Consider the following 16,434-nt stretch of genomic DNA (forward strand, 5'->3'; position numbering starts at 1 on the left):
TATTCCTCTAAATTTCTACTACCTTTTGAATAAATTTTTTAAATGATAAAAGTGTATTTAATTATGTGTATTTGTATAATATATTAGCATGTATTTCTATTTCTACATAACTAAAATGGCACTCAGTACGGCGGATAGCTCTGCCAAGGCCAAATAATCCTACACATGGAAGTACTCTGATAACATAAACAATTTATTTGTCATAAAACATAATAATTTATAAGATCCATATATTATTTCCTGACAAATTCATGAAACAAAAAAACAAACACACACACACCGACACACACACACACACACAGGTGAAAACATAAGCTCCTTATGTCAGTCGTCATTATAAATGCACCGTTTCAAAATTGGTTACAACATTCAGTGAATATCAGTTAATTAGATTAAATAAATGACAGTTTGACAAAACAGTCTCAACGGAAGGTCCACTTACTAGCCTATTTCCAGAGCTTTCAGCCGCATGACACATGCGTCTTCATCAGTGAATGGAATTTGCCAAACTTATGATATCATGTTTTACACTTGTATCTCATATGTACTGATTCTGTAAGACACATAAATAAAAATTTTCATATTCCTTTAAAAACCATCAATTCTGCACAAAATGATGAACTCTGTGTACCATGCCAACGTTGTCTGTTTATATAAATGATCGCTATGGATTACAGCAGCCATCCAAAATGGTAGAGACAAATTGATTGAGACAGCTGTGGAAAAATTCTTTTCACTGATTGCCAAAATCTAGACGCACATTCTTACTCAGTATATTTGGGGAAACAAACTCCAAATATAAACCTCTCTTGGGGGGAAGCACATGATACATATGCACGTCGTACAGTCATCATCTCCTCCTTTTGTAGTGCAACATGACAACCACAACACAAGAACATGCTGCTGCTGGATGAGCTAACTATTTTTTTGGACTGTGGGATTGTTGTAGTTTGTCTCCAGGATTACAAGCTGCAGACATGAAACAGACATTCCAGCGTATCAAACAGAGGAATAAATAGAGCACGTCCTGTGTTCGTCTGTGACAAATGCATGCTGCTGAGACACTGACTTCCTGATCAGAGATGTTATGACAACAAATACTTCTAAAAAATGTTAATACACAACGGTCTCTTCTGCGCTATTGGCAAATATAACATAACCGAGGCATATTTGTTTGAAGAGTTCTCCTAGAGTTTCAACATTTCACACTCACAAAGGGAGTGAGTAAAATGCCATTAATTATGTCATGTTGACCCAATGAAGATTATGAAGGTAAGTGTTTGATTGGTGCTGCTTCACAGGAAAGAAAATAAAAAACTGTATGCACTGTGAAATTTTCTATACTGTAGATAAACAGTGTTGGAAGAAAAATTCAGAACCTCAGTAAAAACAGTATTTCCACACTGTGGAAATACTTTGTTGCAAATAAAAGTCCTGCATGTAAAAATGTAAAATAAGTAAAAGTAAAGAAAAACTTCAAGTACCAAAAGTCACAAAATTTTTTGCAGCTGCTTAATTCAGAACTAATTTACTTTTAATACTGCTGGATAGTTTAATCTGTAATACATAATAATCTATTTGTTGATTATATTTTGTATTAATTAAATGAATCTACAAAGTAATTAGTAAATAAGCATGAAATGGAATTATTTAAATAAAGTACAAGTACATAAAAATTGTACTGAAGTACAGTACTTCAGTAAATGTTTTAAGGAACGTTTTTAGGAATCCTTTTTTTTTATTTCCACAATAACTCAAATTGGGCCCAGAAACAAAAGAATCACAGGAAGTGTATAAATGTTAATTTATAAAGTACATATCAGGACATATCAGGGTGAGTAATGTCCTATTCCACAATTCCCATATCATTTTACTTTTAGAGACATTGTTTTACACCAGCTACACCCAAATATTGTTGCAAAACTACGATGCTTATTCTTACAGGTAATTGAAAGAGAAATACATCTTAAAAACTTAATCAACTTAAGCCAATTTACCAGTGTTTGTCCGCCATGTAGATTCCTGTATTTATTGTTAGCCAGTTTTCACTGAGTTTAAGAGGCAGGCTGGTATCTTGTTCCAAAACAAGTGCAACTCTCTTTCTGCCAGTACAAACTGAAATAGAATCACTTTATTAGCCAAGTACATTTTATACACATCAAGGGACTGAAACTCTGCATCTCAGTGTAACTATTGCATGTTGGTCAGTCGTTTACTGGCTCCTGAGAACCAGATTAAAGGCCAAGGCCTTGGCCAAGAGTGACGTCCGCTGACTCAACAGTATCTGAAGCAAATTCAAGAGCTTTCAGTGGCGGAAATGACAGAACTAAACTTGCTCACCACCAAATTCAAATAGTTGGTTCTCAATCAAAATTACCCAAAAAACACCCCATCTTTTCTCACCTCTAATGGCATCCAACCACGCAGATATTTCTGTTTCTTAGATGCCTGCTTTCATCCCAGTAAAATAGAGATGAAGTGAATTTTGTTTGTGGTGCTCACAGGACTGAAACATTACATTAACAAAAAAAAAACTCAACATGTTTACCTTCCAGAGTCAGAGTCAGTCCTTGTTATCTTCACTGTGAACAGATGCACTTGAGTTACTTTCTACCAAAGACTTAGTTAAGAGTATCTGGAGGACTGCTGATCATTATTAAAATGATGCACCACAAATTAAATTTCAGTCACCTCCATTGTACTGGGATGAAAGCACGAATATTAGAGACTGGTATCTTAAAAACTGGGAAAATTAAACCAGCTATAGAATCAGCATGGCTAGCACTATTGATAAAATATTCAGCAAGTCAGTCCCAAGGTGGCAAATGATTTATTAGATCCTCAAAAGAAGGTATACCGAGGTTTACTGCATTAGGTTTGAGTGGCTGAGTCATGTTTTAAACATATAGATACATATATAGATCATGCAATGGAAACACACAGTACCAACTCTACCGCACAAATACATCTTTATAAGGATAGTTTTGTTCAATTTGTAAACAAAACCCACTTAGAAAAGCACAGAGACATAGCAGGCTGCCATTATACTTCAAACCAGTGGAATTATGCTGTGGAGAAATTGCTTGTATTCAACTGAGATGTGTTTTGTACAAAGGCTACAGTTATTATAGTATTTTGCTATTTTCTCCCAGCCACCATAAGCTCGATGAGATGGAGGCCTGTATGAACAAGATTTATGCATTGATGTGAAACACTTCTGCTAAGACTCTCAAGAAGTCAGAGATCAAATTCAAGTGGTAGCAGCTTTAAACACAAAGCTGTCAGCCCATGAGTTACTATTTAAGATCCTTAGCTTTATGGGAGAGTAGGGTCTAATATGAATTGCAATTCAGCTTTATAACTCCTCTGGGTAATAAACTGTGAGAAAAACTATTTATATATATAAAGATTTAAAGAACGTATTCAAGTGTTAATATAATGCCCCTAACATTATATTTGTTTTTTAATCAAAGCGATCATCATTAAATAATGTTATATATTTCATGTGGTCTTTTTCTGAGAAGCTCACAAAGCACGTGACTCTCCTCTCCATTAGTTAAACTGTAACATAGTAACCTCGTATACAAGCAGGAGAAATTAGTGATAAGTGGGATAGCGTATGTTATGGTCTTCCAAAACAAATCAGTTGTTCTTTCTGACTGCTGCAGCATGGATCCGACGGGTCAGTGCTGCATTCTCTATAAGCTGGCTGTTTACACAGGCCTGCATGTTTCTGTGGGTTTATGGCCCACATTAATCACTCCTTATGTACTTCCAGGGCCTCTGGTGACCTTACATTGTTGGAGTGAGGAGGAGTAGAGGCCAGAAAACAAAAAGGCCTCCGGCTGTACTTTGTCCTGATTTCACACAGCCAGCGCCGGTGCTTAAAGGGTAATTCCAGTAGGGAGTCAGTGATGGTCACCTTTTAGTGCCCTAGTTCACGTCCAACCACAAAACTACACCGAAGGGGACTCAGTGGAGATTAAAATCCCTGTTGTTCAGCTGCCTTTGTTGTTCAGTCCTGAGTGACCAACAATGAAATGAAGAGTCACAGTTTATCATTCATATTTATCACTTTATAATGAACCATTCCTCATAAAGAGTAAATAGTTGACAATAATGAACTTTATTCATGTGGCTCCATCTAGTTTAGTCCATCTAGGATCTGTGAATAAAACTCCATAGTCCATGTTCTTCATTTCAACTGTTTGCTGAAAACTGTCTTAATCATACAAAATATGAAGTTAAGAATAACTTTTGGTTGCCAGGTTGTTAAAAACCTCTTTCACTGGTGTTTGGCCCCCTCCAGCATGCCTTTGGCTTTGTCCTCTTATAATGGCTGCAGAGGTCTATCTAATGAATTAAAGAGTGAGTAAAAAGACAAAGTGCCATGCTTTCTGTTAAAAAGCTGCAGTCTCGGGGTGCCCTGCTGGCCTTGGGGTTAAGTTGCTACTTCCCCAGTTCACGTCCGGGCAAAGACTACTGTTGTCTGTCATTTCCCATCTCTCTTTCTCCTCATTTCCTGTCATCGCTCCACTGTCTTCTGTCTAGTGAAGGCATAAAATGCCCTGGAAAACATACTTAAAAAAATGTGCGATCAAGCCCAGACTGAGACATGAGACACACACTGATGACATCATCAGGGTTGATCATGACAAATAAACTGAGTGTGTCCCTTTAATGGCATAAAACTGATTTTATAAACCACTAAGAAAGGAATTTCAGACCAAGTCTTTAATCAGATTTTGTAAAGCCTTTATCGTTAGCCTTATTATAAATTCTTACCGACCTACCTCACATGAAGAAACAGGGAACAGGAGCAAAAACGTGGAGCTGAGCCATGGCCTTTTTGGCAAGCCCAGTCAGTTTTCACATGGGAAGTTGGCCACAGCAGCCTCTTGTTGGGACTCATGAAGAAGACAGGGAGAGACAGGAAGCCACAAATGAGAACAGAAGCTGTTTATATGGCCTTGTGCATACCAGACTGTCCATGTACATGTTTGGTTTACCCCCTGGGCAAATGGTCAGATGCCCCAGAGCCATGGACCACTGCTGTGCATGTAAACAAATTCCCACATAATTTAATGTCAGTGCCTCTGTGCACACACACTCTCTGCAGGTGAAATCAAACTAAAGGAGCCCAGGGTACAGTTTTGCCCTGGGGCTTTCTGCAGTTTATGTAGCAGTGAAGAAGACATTGCTCCTGAGTGACTTTCTTGCTTTAAAAAAAGAAATTTGTGGGTTAAGGGTTGAACAGGCTCGTGCAGTAGCTGGCTTATTTTCTTCAAGCATCATGCTGAGGAAACATTATAGTGAAGCATTTGAAGTCACACTGTCATCCACAGGGGTAGAGTGTAATCTTCCCACTCTAAAGCAACATTTTTACATGAAGAGATTGATGCTGGAGAGTTCAGTCAAAGCCAAAGAGCATCTTTTACAGCTTGAAGCGGTGCAGAGAGGAAGTCATAGTGCATGTTATCTGAAGTTTTAAGTACAAGGATGAATTTCCAAACAAACTAGAACTTGGTTAGCCTCGTCAAGTTGTTAAAAACATCAGTTTCATAACATGAACACAAGATGCTTAACGAGCTTAAGAATTTCCGTAGTTTAGGGCCGGATGCTATTCTAGTATCTCTTGCTCCCAAAGGAAACTAAGCTGATATACCCCTAGGGGTTGTGTTTTTTATCATTATAACGACAGCCAGAACGGTTTAAAGGGTATTGTAAAGTATATCAGTAAAATACACCTCTTGATGCAGGGAGTATAAAGTTTAGCCCCAAAACTAAAAGACAATGTTCACAACTGTCTTAAAACTGTCAAAGATGAGGTGACATAAGAGCCTCCTTTGAGGGATCAAGGCCAAAGACATGGCCGAGATAAAGATCAAGCTGGCCAACGACCGAATTTACTAAGACAAGCAGAGGAGGAAAACCTCCAACAACGATCTGCAGTGCAGCAGCTGCCCTGGGTCTGGTGAGTTCAGTCAACCACAGTGTCTGTGGTCTGGAAGCAATTACTGCTGGCTCACAGTGACTCTGAAATTATGTCTATTACCACACTTTGGTCTAGAAGAGGAGATCCTGGTAGATTTTGAAGATTGTAATTAAGTTTGCCCCCTCTCATGAATTTTGAACAGTTAGAGAAAGACAAATCTCAAAGTGACAGAAGAAGTATGAGAATAGACATACACTTATTTTTACTTATAATATTTGTGCTAAAATACGTTTACAAAGCCATGCACATTAGAAATTATTATTATTATTAATGATGTTTGGCATCATGGAAGCCATTGAGGGTTCTACAGTGTGTACAAAACCTATTTTATACACTCTACAGATGGGTGACAATTTACTGCAACAAAATAAATAAATAAATAAATAAATAAAAGTTTCCTGATGAGTTGGTCCAGCTTCAGTGCTTCTCGTCATGGACAGCACGTCTGTGGAAATCTACTGTATGAAAGAACAACATTCAGATGTCCCTTAAACACCTCACATGCAGACTATCAGTCGTCATCACTACAGTTTACAGATGTTCCCTGTGAAGGCCATAGCATGTTTCACATCATCATCACACTCATCAAACTATTCAGTGAGCCCTCATGCCCTGTATGGATGGAAACATCTGCCTTCAGCCCACCTCATCATTTATTCATTTTTTACCTTTAATTTGTCACCTGTCTGTGTGTGTGTGTGTGTGTGTGTGTGTGTGTGTGTGTGTGTGTGTGTGTGAGAGTTAATTATGGTCTTGAACAATAGAATATAAGAGCAAGTTTATCCAGGTTTCCCAGTAAGCCGTGACATTAGTGAGTTTTCCATCTAGATCTGCAAAACAAAATGCAAATTGACGCACTTTTCCATTCACCACTGTTGCAAATATTAGGACTTGGCTCATCATTGGTGGTAGATTGGTCATTGGTCGACTCGTCGAAACGAGATGACATGATTAAACAGAGTCCGTAGTCAAATGGTGAAAAACAATGTAACAAATATGTTTGTTTTACACATTACTTTGAATTTGGAACTCTGTGTGCTTGTTGCTATGCACAGATAATGATTACGTGATATGCTTTTTGTGAACATAATGATTTATTCGGCAAGTTTGTTTGTTGTGATGTTTTGTTTTTATAAATACACCAGTGCAAAAACATATTTATGATTTATTTTTTTCAAATCTTTACTCAAAAAAGTTGGATGGAAACCCCCCAAGTGCGACAGTGAGCAAGAATCTGTGATACTAGGACCCTGAAGCTGAGGCAGCAAAAAGGTCACTTTTAGATTCTGAGCTGTTGCCATGGCACTATCCGTGTGAAATATACTGCCAAACCTTTCAGTGTAGTTTGAGAGTTTATCTGTTCAAGTTGGGATTTTTTTTTTTTAGCTTGCATCCAAAAGGAGTTCAGAGGTCAGAGGTCAGGGTCACCTACAGATCAGTGTTTAGCTTCTCAACACAGGTGTTTCAACCCCGAATCTCCCGTCTGCTCTTTCACTAAGCCAATGATTATCTGCTTCCTTGGTGAATTAAGTATATTTGTCTTTGTCTGGTGAGTCAAATCTAGAAACGGCCAATTTTATTTCAAGTGGTATTAATCAAACGGACAGTCTCGCCAATGAATCTCATTGCAATATTTCAAGACTTTTCCACAAAGTTTAAAACAAGCAATATGTGATTAATTCTTTTTCACTCAAAATTTCATCACTAACATGCTGTTAATGAAAATGAATTTCCAGTTATTCAAGTTCATGCTGCCGGCTCTCCAAAAACCAATGTTGCTTGAAATGAGCTGTTTCTCATCGCTATCATCCAGGGCATTGATCCATTACCCGAGCTCAAATTGAACGGCACCTTTTTCGCTCTAATTAAGAAAATAGCTTCATAAGCGCACATCTGGCAAAAGGTGGAAACAGAAAAGAGAGGAAGGTGTGGTAGGAGCTACAGAGACGGGCCAGAACAAAGAGCCAGGGCAAAAATGAAAATGAATCTGTCTGAAAGCTCTTTTGTCCTTCTCATTATTTGGAAGTGAAGCAAATGATATGAATTGTTTTTCTGCATCAATAACCCTTTTAAAGATATCTTAGACAGGCTGTCAGTCATTGTTTCCAATATGCAAAGCTTATGAGGACTGACCACAGCACTCTCTGAATACATCAGTGTTTTGAAAATTAAATTGATTAAATTGAAGGTAGGACTGATTAAGAAACTCATCAAATCAGATAGATGTTATGCCAAAGTGGTAACAATGGAATAGGCAGTACAGCAGAGAGTTAACTGGTTAAAGTAAATGCTGGAAGACATAACAAACTGTTCCACAAAGCAGAATTCATTAAAGCAACACTTTGACATTTTGGAAAATACCCTTATTCACTTTCTTGCCAAGATGAGAGGATTGATACCACTCACATGGCTGTACAGTAAATATGAAACTACAGCCACCAGCTGGTTAGCTGGGCTTAGCATAAAGACTGGAAACAGGGGGGAATGGCTAGCTTGGCTGTGTCCCAAAAAAAAAAAAACTACCAACAACTCTGAAGCTCACCAATCAACAGTGTAGTGCAAGTTCATACTGGCTAGTTCAGTAAAACCTCCTCCTACCCATCCATCCCCACCCCCCAATCATTGCCACTTCACTAACTACTGTAAATTAATTCCCATATACTAGAGTCACACAGAGTTTACTTTTAATAGCCAAGAAAAAAACCAATGGGAGTATATGTTTTATGTGTTTGCTGTGAGTTTGACTCAGGTAAAGGAACTTTGCAGCTGTTGGCTCATGTCTTAACTTTTCTTGATTTCTTATGATCATCATTCACTTACAAATATTTTAAAAGACTGGTCGGATGCTTCAACTCAATGTGTCATTTCAGATTTGTTGCTTCTGAAATTTGTGGCTGAAGTTCAGACTTTTTCAGACCCGGCAGACACTTTGTCTGTACTGATTTGTTCATAAAGTCCTTCAAACGTTCAGACTGACCTCAGAAGTACCAGTAGCTGCATTGTTTGAATTGCCAGCACTAGACACACGACAGGTGCCGTAAATCCTCTGGCGCCGCCATAAAAAAAAAAAAAAAAAAAAACACGTCAGTTCTTCTTCTTCTGATGTTTTTTGGTGGTTGGAAAACAGCTTTTTTGGTGAATTATCACCACCTTCTGGTGTGTGAGCAACGCTCACGTTCACAGCCTTTAGTTGCAAAAGGATGCATTCAGTTCACCGTTCACCAAAAAATTAGCATGTTCAATGAATTAACAAATTAAATCTTGTTTGTTTAATCTGAAGCTGTGTTACAGGAGGTTACGCTTTGGACTTTTTCTTGGTCTGTAGTTTCAATGTCCAGTTGTACACACGTATACTGTACACATGCACATATCACACACATGCAGGCTTAAATAAATAAAACATGCGTGTGCAAACACATTGTCTGATATCGCCCCCCACATTAACTGCATCCATGTGTTCCCAACATGGAAGAATCTGAGCCCTCCCTAAATATTTGTGCTCAAAGTGGCTAGTCTCACACAGTTTCACAACATCCAAAACCCCAACTAAGATTTGTTTTTATTGGGTTACACAGCTGATAATGTCCTCAAAGGGAAAATACACTGATTTCTATGATCAGATATTAATGCCGGCGCTACTCCTGAACTGGGAACAAAGAATAACTTTATCCTGGCTGTAGCACTTTTCTTCACCCCTCACTCCTGGGATGAGGCATAAATAACCAAAGTGATGAATGACACTAAACAGAAGTGATTCTGATATCTGTGTTTGATCACTGGCAAGGAAAAGCGCCTGAAATTAGTTTCCAGCGGGAGCTGTATTGAGAAACTTTGCTGCATGTCTGACAATTTGGAATTCAGCAAATGCTGGTCATCCATCTCGCTCTCACTGGCTGTGAATGTGTCCGGACCTATTTTTCGATCATATACAGAAATACTCCAAGTCCCTGGTCCTCCACGCTGCCTGAGGATCTCATGGTCCACAACAATTCTCAGGATGAAAATATCTCCCTCCTCACAGAGGTTTGGCCATGCTCAATGTCAAGAGAGCTATCTGTTAGGCCTTATTTTGGGACTTATTTACAAACTTCCACACAAAGTTTATTTTGACTCATGTGCTTTTTCCCTTTTAGCAAATCATGTGAAAAGATTCAGAGATTATCACAATGCCTCCAACAAACTTTTTTTGCCGTTCATGTTGTGTGATCACATGTTCCTTTTTGCATATTATATCAACCTCTCAAACTGGAGCACAGGAGGGATATTTTCCACAGTTTGTTGGAACGGCAACAAATCACTCACGTATCATCTCTGCTCATGATTACTCACATCAGCAAATCCACATTATCTGTTGCCAGTTATCGACTCTGCTGAGCGGATGCACCTGATGTCCACGCACTGTGAAGGATCCTGGGAGCTGAGATTTATGATAGCAGCAAGAACATATGGTCCTATAAATACACCGTCTACCTTTGGGAAGGATAACTCTGCCCAGCGAGGAAAGCATCTCTCTTCTCGGACTCGATATGATGAGACCTTTCAGCTCGTGTTAGGGACCATCACTAAAAGGTGTAGCCTCTTTGCAGCTCTCCCAGCCTCAAAAACACTTTCAAAAGGTGAATCAATAATGAGCTTGTGCGATACATTTCGGTAATAGTAAAGTATATTATCATATATAAGTTATATATAAGTCTAAGGGTTATTAAATCAACATCCAGTCACACTTTACAAACTAGATAATCAGTTAAACACTTATCGTGTTATATTTTACAAATACAAAGATGAATGCACATCTGAGAGTTCAGTGGTGTAAAACCATCAGCACTACAGAGATGTGGAAAATGGTCTGATCATTCATCCTTCACCATATTCTCGAACAGTGGGTGAGTGCATGTGTGGCGACACCAAGAGAACATCACAGGCCTGAATACTTGTCCCCTACAGTGAGGAGATCCAGTAGCTCTGTCATACTGTGGGGGGCATTTTGCTGGCACGGTTTGGGTCCACTTGGCCCCTTTGAGAGAAGGGTCACTTCCAATCAATACAAAGTGTTCTGAGTGATCAGCTTTATCCTATGATGAAACATTTCTATCCTGATGGGAGTGCTCTCCTCCAGGAGGACAGTGCCCCCATCCACAGGGCAGGAGGGGTCACTGAATGGTTTGATGACTGTGGAAATGATCAGTGAATCACATACTATGGCTTTCACAGTCACCAACTCAACCCAGTTGAACACTGATGGGAGATTTTGATTTTCATCAAAACACCAAATGAGGGAATGTCTTTTGGAGGAATGGTGATCATCCCTCCGGTAGAGTTCAGAGACTTGGGGAATCAATGCCAATGATCACTGAAGTTGTTCTGGCAGCACGTGGAGGCCCATGACCTTACTAAGACACTTAATGTTGTTTTTTCCTTTAAACTGTCACACGTCTGTGATATGTGTGTGTAGTATATTTCTACTTTGAGAGGTAATTGGACATTACAGAAGTGTCCAGCATGGGTTATAGCAACAACCACAACAGTCAGAGAATAAGACCCAGGTTGAAAAATGCCAAAAATTTTCCCTTACAGAATACAAGATGTTATTCTGAACAGTCACTAATTTAAGACTGAACTCATACAGTATGTTCATGTTTCTTGGGATGTGACGGAAAACTGCTGAAGGGCAACGACCTTCAACTCAAGCACATACCAGCTTAACCGCAGCTGTGTTCATGAGGAAAAGCCAGTTTTATATACTGACAACTTTCCTTTCTCTACGGGGGGTCTAGTGTGACTTCAGTGAGTCCAGGGCTGTGGTCACATCATCAGAAACCTCTTGCTGCCTTCAAAGACCCTTTCCAATGTCAGATGTCCAACTAAAGGCTAACCAAACAGACCTATACTTTAAGAAAGAGCTATGTTTATTCCCATAGCAAATGTCTCATTACTTTATATAAGTATGTCTTTTTTTCTTGTAGATTCAAAAGATCTTGTTTTTTTTCTTGTTGTTTTTTTGCTTTTAACTATGATGTGTACATTCCTTTTAAAAAAAATATAACATTTTCCAAACACTAGAAAGCCTCTGATGGGTTTAACAGCTCAGAATGAACCGATCCACATGGGAAAATGAGTGCGGGATGAGCACAGTGCACCTGGATCTGAAGGAGAACAACATGTCCCTTCTCTTCAATGAAGTAAATCGATTTGAACAGACAGCTCCAGCAGGTCATTGCTCATCTGTCTTAACCTTCCTGCCTGTTTCCCGAGGAGCAGTTGTAACATTTGTTTGTTATGTTTGTTGGGCTACGTATAACACCCGAGACCCAGGTACGTATTTGCTGGTTTTCACAGGATATTCTGAGAAACAGAGAGACATTGACACAGTCAGACTCACCATCTCTTCACCCAAACTCAATAGGTTTTCATTAACACTTCAGAGCTGAGGTCACGTGACCTATCTGGCTCTGTGTTCTTTCAGATCAATGAGCAGAAATGCTGGTCTGCTCGCTTTACTTTGCTAAAGAAACAAGCAACAAGTCACAGCAACTGACGTGTCCTGACTGTCTGCTACAATTGAGATTTCATGCGTTAATAAAAAAAAACAATGCGAAGGCAAAACTTTCTGGAGGGATTTAGGGGAACTTGGGTCACTCTTACTGGGTAAAACAACTGATTGAAACAGTTCAGTTTGCTAAATATTATTTTGAATAATGCCCATTGTAGTCGATTGAAACAGAATGACAGATTATAGAATAAAATAACTGGGAAAACATGGCAGGGAAGTGTTGTGATTTTGTTTTTTGTTTTTTTACAAAATCAAAAAAACGTCATCATCCAAGTTTTATCAAAAAGCATGGCACACATCAGAGAACAGAGACAGACTGACAATTTTGGCTCTCTCAGTGTACAATACACGCAGTTCACTCCAATCCACAACAAATATTCTAAAACACATGATGAAAACTGAAAGTCAGATGAAAACCTACAAACAAACTCCAGTCCTGTTATTTACAAATATGAAAGTTTTGTGAATGAAACTATATGAATGTCATCAGTAATGAAGGTATTTTGGTCATGTATCAAAGTTTGGGACTTTTTTCTTTCCTGAGGATGGTGGTATATGAAATGTCAGGGGACCAGCAAGGTCATTATGATGAATCATCTTGGGGTCATGACTGTTTTACCGTCCACTAGTTACTGAGATGTTTCCGTCTGTGTTGGGAAGGACCGACCGGCATTGTCATTGTTAAACCCACGCTGCAGGTGTGGCTAAAAATGCTCATGATGAGTGATCCATTATGTGTTTCATGCAGTTTGTGTATAACTTAGCAAGAACGTGTCACTTTCTCTTCGTCTCTTGTCTTCCTTTCTCAACAACAAGCTTATTCATGCTACTTTGCCTAAACGAGACAGGACAACTTAAACATTTCCTTGATATATTGTGAGAGCATAATTTGAATGAGTGGCTTTTTTACTGACAGTAATTCATTTAACTCTGAAGGCACAGTGCCAAGTTTAAATTTAGCTTTGGCACAACATTGATTAACATACAGAGATGTGATTATCATTCACCCATTGATTCACAATGGTCCCCATTTCCTGTTTTTCTCTTTTAATTTCCTTGATGGGCTGAGACACAGGCTGGAACCAGATATAAGCACTAGAAGTGAGTGTAAGTGTGTTAGTCGTAATAAAGTGTGTGACTGTTGTAACTCTGACTTCATTCACATCGGATTTGGTGTCGAAGGAAGATGAACAAAGACAGCTGAAACACTATATTTATCTGATCTGTTCTCATTGTCGTGTCAATATTAGTTTGTCAGCTCCATTTGTTCCACAGAGTACACTACGCACTCTTAGACACATACGCACAGGCTTACATTTACACGCTGCACACTCTTTAATCACAACCTGTGCCAAAGTGACAATCAATCTGAAGTTATAAAGACACAATGATGCACACGCGCGCGCACAAATACACACACATATACACACACATTCCTTTGAATGCGGCCAAAACATCTCCCGGAGTACAAATTGCTAGTTACTTTCAGGTGGACTAAGATGGTATTCAAATAGATTGCTGGTATTCAAATGAAATGATGTTGTGCAGCTCAGAGGCCTGAATGTGGAGCAAAATTACGACATTATTCATTTTTTAGATGACGGAAAGCCTGAGGTTGCAACTAACATGCTATTTGAAGGAGCCAATCATCACATCTTTGCAGGGCTAACAACCTGTCACTGGAGATGAAATGGTAAGCTTTTAGACTGGAAACTCTTTTCTCTGATTTTATAGGGAAATAACGTTGCAATTTCACCTAGAAATCACCTGAAGAGCGCCATATCCGCGAGCATTTCTTCCGCACCGGTGAGAAAACATGCAGGAGGACAGTTTTATGAAGTTCCGAGGATGTTGCAGTGGATCAGAGACCTCATCATCATGATCCTGCAGGGGAAACGCTGAAGACATAACAAGTCTCATTCTCTTCACAAAACCTCAGAGGCAATCTTCTAATGGTTGGGGCTCACCGCACTGCTAAAGTGTCCACTCAGCAGCACTCTGTGTATGTACAGCCTGGGCTCCTGCCAGGCCATTTCCAGCCACAAGCATCATCGGCCAAGAATCCCCTCTGATGAACACACCTTCCTACAACCCCAACTACAGCACGGCCCATCAGTCTCACACACACACACACACACACACACACACACACACACACACACACACACACACACACACACACACACACACACACACACACACACACACACACACACACACACACACACACACACACACACACACACACACACACACACACACACACAAACACACACTCCTGCCCTGGCCCTGTTTTTGTCTTTGTCAAACAACCTGCGCTAACACACTGATTTTGCAGCCATGAGCATTTCTGATGGGGTCAGCCAGGAATCATACCAGAGCTTTATCAAATTTAAGTGGTGTGTCCCGAACTCCACTGCTTCCGATTCCCTTTTGTCAAATATAAATAGTGGTTAGGAAAGTGTTGGTCTTGCAGTTTCTCCACTGAGGGAGGAAATCACCTCTTTGCCAGCTGTTCATTTCCAGCAGGGCAGGTACCATATCGATGAGCGGCAGTAAATGCCCCGTTGCATGGTGTATATAACAGGACGGCCAGGCACTGTGACTGTGTGGGCAGGTATGATAACTTATCCTGGATGGCCAGTAATGTGGAGAGAAAGAAAGAGGGAGGGAGGGAGAAGGACGGGCAGACAAAGTGAAAGCCAGAGAGAGAGCCTGAGCTAGAAGATAGTGTTTCAGGGTATCTTCCAACATATAAGCTCAATCATGCCCCAGGCTCTTTACAAGCAAGAGAAAGGCTATTCATTTGCTCTTTTGTGCAGCCAAAATAGTTTGGTCCCCTCTGGCACTCTGGAGAGCTGAGCGGCATTGATGAAATCCATTTTGTTCTCTTTTCATTACTCTTTACTGACTGATGCCTGCTGCTGAGCCGTCCCCAAGCTGTGATGTAACCACCAGGATCTTGTTGTCTTTGAATTATTGTACCACTCTGGTCCAAGATCCACAAATACAAGAGCAATTTTCAAATAGTTTAAACTCCTCCGATTCAAATTAGACAAAAACAAATGAACCGATCCGATCAGACAGATAACAGTCACTGTGTCAACAACACTGTTGCTGTAGATTTTAAAGTTGAGCAAGGCATTTGGAGAGGAAGACCATATTACAATGTAATCAACACATAAGAAAAACCTACAACTGCCAGCAATAATAGCACAAACATGAACACTTTATTCTAGTAATAACACATCATTATTAAAACTAAAACTGGTAAAATACTGTGAAAAGAAAAGAAAAATAAAACACAGGAAAAAATGAAAACGAGAAAGAGAGGAATCTCCTCCCACTGTGGTTCAGAGCAGTTAATGTAACAAACACTACTCATGTAAGTATGGTTTGTTCACCAAAAGCGAGCGTACACTGTTCAGCTCATTAGTATGATCACAAAACTGTGACTGACGAGAAAGATCTCTCCCTGATATTTAAAATCAAATCCATTCTGATCCTCACCACCACCTCACCCGCTGCCTGTAACTCCGCTGTGATGCAGCCTACGAAAACCAGCAACTAGATAAGGAAGTGTGAAATGTAAGAAAATTGTCTGGTAGCTGTTCACACACAAATTCCAATCTGACACGGGATAAAGGAGCAGAGAAGGTAATGTGTAGTGCACACACTGTAAAGTATATTAAATGATCAGCTGGTCACGGCCGTCCACATGATATCCGCCGCCTCTGCAGGTGTTTCCATTTGCAGCAGAGGGCATTTGCAGAGCAGTATGAGCAGATCGGTATTCATGAAATATTAACAAAACGCTAAAATCAGCGGTTTGAATTATGTGGAGCAAGGGGAAATGGTTTCTATTCGTCTCGTATACATTTCAGCTGAA

At 39.6% G+C, this 16,434-nt stretch overlaps 1 long non-coding RNA gene across 3 annotated transcripts in view; it reads right to left on the reverse strand.

Annotated features, from left to right (window-relative positions):
- Positions 1-2,291: 2,291 nt before the first annotated feature.
- Positions 2,292-16,434, reverse strand: part of LOC130173450 (uncharacterized) — a 39,971-nt gene continuing 25,828 nt past the window's right edge. For all 3 annotated transcript variants that reach the window (XR_008828419.1, XR_008828420.1, XR_008828421.1), the window contains exons 7-8: positions 4,794-4,907; positions 2,292-4,021 (exon numbers count right to left, since the gene is read on the reverse strand). This is a non-coding gene — a long non-coding RNA (uncharacterized LOC130173450). The remainder of the gene's footprint in view (positions 4,022-4,793; positions 4,908-16,434) is intronic.

The sequence above is a fragment of the Seriola aureovittata genome, chromosome 8 (assembly GCF_021018895.1).
Source record: "Seriola aureovittata isolate HTS-2021-v1 ecotype China chromosome 8, ASM2101889v1, whole genome shotgun sequence".
NCBI classification, from domain to species: domain Eukaryota; kingdom Metazoa; phylum Chordata; class Actinopteri; order Carangiformes; family Carangidae; genus Seriola; species Seriola aureovittata.